The 4,473-nt window shown below is 32.8% G+C and overlaps 1 non-coding gene across 1 annotated transcript; it reads right to left on the bottom strand.

Moving 5' to 3' along the window:
• Positions 1-3,858: 3,858 nt before the first annotated feature.
• On the bottom strand, positions 3,859-3,921 carry LOC111767111 (small nucleolar RNA Z39). Its single transcript, XR_002799004.1, has one exon. It is a non-coding gene; the product is annotated as a small nucleolar RNA Z39 (small nucleolar RNA).
• Positions 3,922-4,473: the final 552 nt, after the last annotated feature.

Here is a 4,473-nt window from a genome sequence, read left to right as displayed (position 1 = left end):
GGAAATAGGATATACGTTGAAAATGGGAGCTGATGCTTAATGTATATAAGGTTTATTGTAAAAGTGTGGAAATGAACAGCATTGATGGTAACACATGATAGTGAGTATAACTAACACTGATGATTTATAAATGTGACTGGCTGAAAGGGGTAGTCTGTGGACGTAAATGGTGATTGAAAGGAAGCTAGAGGATAATCTGGGGACTATAACAATGATTTCAGTGGTGAATGAAGATTGTAGTTAATAGTATAAATATAGGAATGTTCTTTTACAAAGTGTTAAGAATAGATGATACAACTAATGTAACTTATGAATGATACTTGACAGTAATATTTTAATACTTTTTCAGCAATGGCAAAGATACGTAAATTCTAGAAGTTAAAAATATGGAGGAATATAAGGTGATCAAGCATTTTTCCTTTTGGAGTACTGAAAACATTTTAAAATTGATTGAGGTATTGACAAGCATAACTCTGTGATGAAAATGAGTCACTGGGTGTACACTTTGAGTGAATTGTACAAGGCATGGGACTGTGTAATAGTGAATCCTGTGGTGGAAGATGGACCATGGTTAATAGAATATGAGAATGTTCTCTCATTAACTATATATGTAACAAATACTTAAAGACTACTACAGGGTGTTAATAATAGGGTGGGTTGGGGGACAAAAACACCAAATGTAAGATATGGACTATAGTTAATAGTAGTATTTTGATGCCGCTTTCATAATTTGTAAAAAATGTTTCGCAACACTGCAAGGTGTTGGTGGTAGGGTGGTGTATAGGAGCCCTGTATGATGTTACAAATATTTGTTTTGTAAGCTCACAACTTTTACTATACTATTCTTTATGTACATTCATGTATGAAAGATATACTTCAATAAAAGTTAATGAAAAAAACTTACAAGGGACAAAGGTCACTATATATGAACAAAGGTTGCCAATTCAACAGGAAGATATAAAAATTATGTTATATGCAGCTAATGGCAGAGTCCCCAAATACTGACAAGATTTCAAGAGAGGAAAAGATGGTTTTACATTAATAATAGGAGACAAATACCTCACTTAAAATAATGGATAGAATATTTGGACAGAAGTTCATGTGGTAAAAGATGACTTGGTGATGCTATTAATCACCTAGACCTATATAAAAATAATCTTTAAAAACTTCACCAAGAGAAGTAAAATACACAGTCTTCTCTAGGTACTGGGTCATTCTCCAGGACAGACAATAGGTTAGGTCACAAAACAAGTCTCAATTAATTTAAAAAATACTGAAATCCTACAACGTATCTTCCCCACCACAGTGGAATGAAGGCTAGAAATCAATAACAGAGGGAAAAAATTCATAAATATGTGGAAATTAAACAACACACTCTTAAACCACCAATGGGTTAGAAAAGAAATCACAAAGGATTTAGGATATATCTTGATACAAATGAAAATTAAAACATAACACACATGGAACTTATGTGATGCAGGAAAGTTAGTGCTGAGAGCGATATTTATAGCTATAAATGTTTACATTTAAAAAAGACATGACAAATCAGAGACCTAACCTCACAACTGAAAGATCTAGAAAAGAGCAAATTACACCCATGTGAGCAGAAGAAGAAAATAAAAGAACTGTAGTAGAGATCAATCAAATGGAGAATAAAAATTACAATAGTAGCAAAAAAACGAAAAGTTGGCTCTTTGAAAAGGTCGATAAAATTGACAAACCATTAGGAAGACCAATCAAGAAAAAAGAAAGTAGGCAAATAACTAAAACCAGAAATGAAAGGGAGGACATTAATATTGACCATAAAGAAATTAAAGAACTCTGAGGATACTATGAAAAAACTGTATGCCAATAAATTACATAAAGTAGATGAAACACAGAAATTCCTAGAAACACACAGACTACTTACACTGACTTAAGAAACAGAAAATTTCAACAGACTAATAAAAAGTAAAGAGATTGAATCAGTAATCAAAACTTCCCAACAAAGAAATGCCCAGGACCAGGTGAATTCAAGGGAATTTTACCAAATATTCCAAGGAAAATTAACACCAATTCTGAGAACACTTCTTAACTTACTCTATGAGGCAAACATTACCCTAACACTAAAGCCACGAGGATACCACAAAAGAAAATGATAGATCATAATTTGAACACAGATGCAAAAATCTCCAACAAAATACTAGCAAACCAAATCCAACAGCATATTAACCAAGTGGTATTTATCTGTATAAAGGGTACCTCAACTAAGAAAATAAATTTACGTAATATACTTCACTAATAGAAATGAATAAAAATTCTTGATCACCTCATTGATACAGAAAAGGCATTTGACAAAATCCAGCAAACTTTTTTTTATAAAAACACTCAAAAAATTAGGATTAGAAGGACTTACTCAACATGATAAAGGGCATATCTGAAAAACCCCCAGATTTATCATGCTGAGTGTAAGTTTCCTTCTAATACTAAAAATATTCTGACCATTCACCAAATTGTAGATGCAGAATACATGAATGCCTCTCTGGTTTCAGAAAGGGTTCAAGATGTTATGGGAATTACCTAAGAAAATCAGGCATTATAATAACACGTGGGAGGACTCAGATGTAGTGTTAGGGATAATGGGGAGGAATCATGGGGAAGAAGGGGAATGCTTTACAGAAAAGGTGATAACAGAGCTAAATTAAGACCTGGAGGTGGTATAAATTCCTGGAGCTTTGGGGGGCAAGGTGAGGCAAAAAAGACTTATTGAATGCCATGCTAAGAAGCTGGAGCTCTATTCTCAAGGTTACAGTTTAAACGATCGGATTTGCATTTTAGCATCATCACTCTGGCAACATTTTTGTACATGGTAAATTTGAGATGTCTGCTACATTGCCAGAAAATATATGTACACAAAGATAATTGCAAAAATTACCAGTTTGTAATCTGTTTTACAATATTCTTCTAACATCAGTAGTATTCCAAGTGTCCAAACTGGAATTAAAATATTCAGTAGCCATATTCTGCTCTCCTGTCTGATAAAGTCTAAATCATTTGATTTTAAATATTTCACTGGCCATAATATAAATTTGATTCACTGATACAATTATGAGTCAGGGCCATCATGTACTAAGGTGTATTATACTCGAAGCTCTAAAATAAATAAAATATATTTTATTTTACATGCCATTATATTAACCATTTCAAATAATCTAGTTTTATTCAGTCTGAACAAGATCCATGCTGGTTAGGGTTATCAAGGCAAAAATTTCAGTTTTAGACTGCAAACATTTTAGAGAAAAAAATGAAACTCATATATATCTAATTAACAAGAACTTGAAAGGATATATACTATTGGTTTTCTTCATGATTAACTAATTATCACAACTAGAGAAAAACAAATTTACTCCTTTAAATTAAAGGGTAAGACAAAAAAATCTCCCTTTAAATAAAAAGTTATTTTAGGATACCCAGAGTTGAGTTTGCATCTCTCTCTTATAATGTAAATTACCCCCAAAGACCTAATTTAGATATCAAAAATAAAATCCCATAACTTAAGACCATGAAACAATCTAAATCACATACATCTATTTTAATCAGAAAACTAATACTGGAATATTACCAAATAAAAACTAAGCATAGACTTAAACAATACATTTCATATTTCAGCAAAAAAGAGGCATTAGGCAGTCATGTAGTAAGTTTATTTACAAACACATCCAATGTGCTATACGAGTTTAACAGAGGATGATCTGTATTTCAGGACTGAGCTTCTTAAAACTCTCCTCTTCGTAGCTAAGAAAGAAAAAAAAATCCCTTTAATAACATTGAAATCAGTTTCATTAATGTATTGCCTGTTCATTGGTTTATGACTGGTGGTACATCAGAAAGCGTTTACAGTATCATGACTTTATTCATACTGATTTGCTTCATCATATGTACTGAAACTTTTTCCTATTAATGCCTTGGATAAATCATTTCCATTATTCTAAGCTATCAAAAAAAAAGTCTTTCTTTTTTGTAGTATATTTTGGAATTTACTGCAGTCATTCCATAGGGCTTCCTACAGTGATACTGAGGGGATATTTTTCTAACTAAGCGCAAATAAATCTTTTATTCTCATACAGGAAATGTGCTCATCTCCCAGCATACACTAACATGTATTTCCTTAATCCAGGGTCTCTTGGCACCAATGATATTTTAGACCATGTAATTCTTTGTTGTGAGGGACTATCCTGTGCATTACAGATGGTTAAACAGCCTCTACTCACTAGATGCTAATGCAACCCCAACACCACTTTACCCCAGCCGAGTAAGGATAATCAGAAATGTTTCAGGCACTGCCAAATGTTCCCTCAGGTGCCAAAGTTTCCATTTGACAAACCACTACCTTAATGAGAAAGCCATCTTTAGAAATTTGATTTTTCCCAAGATAGCCAGGCTGAGTTGAGTGGACATAGATTTAGGGAAGATTTATAATAGCATGCATATCTG

Source organism: Dasypus novemcinctus, chromosome 2 (genome assembly GCF_030445035.2).
Source record: "Dasypus novemcinctus isolate mDasNov1 chromosome 2, mDasNov1.1.hap2, whole genome shotgun sequence".
NCBI lineage: Eukaryota > Metazoa > Chordata > Mammalia > Cingulata > Dasypodidae > Dasypus > Dasypus novemcinctus.
Note: the sequence above shows the minus strand (reverse complement) of the source record. Positions and strands in the feature narration are given on the sequence as shown.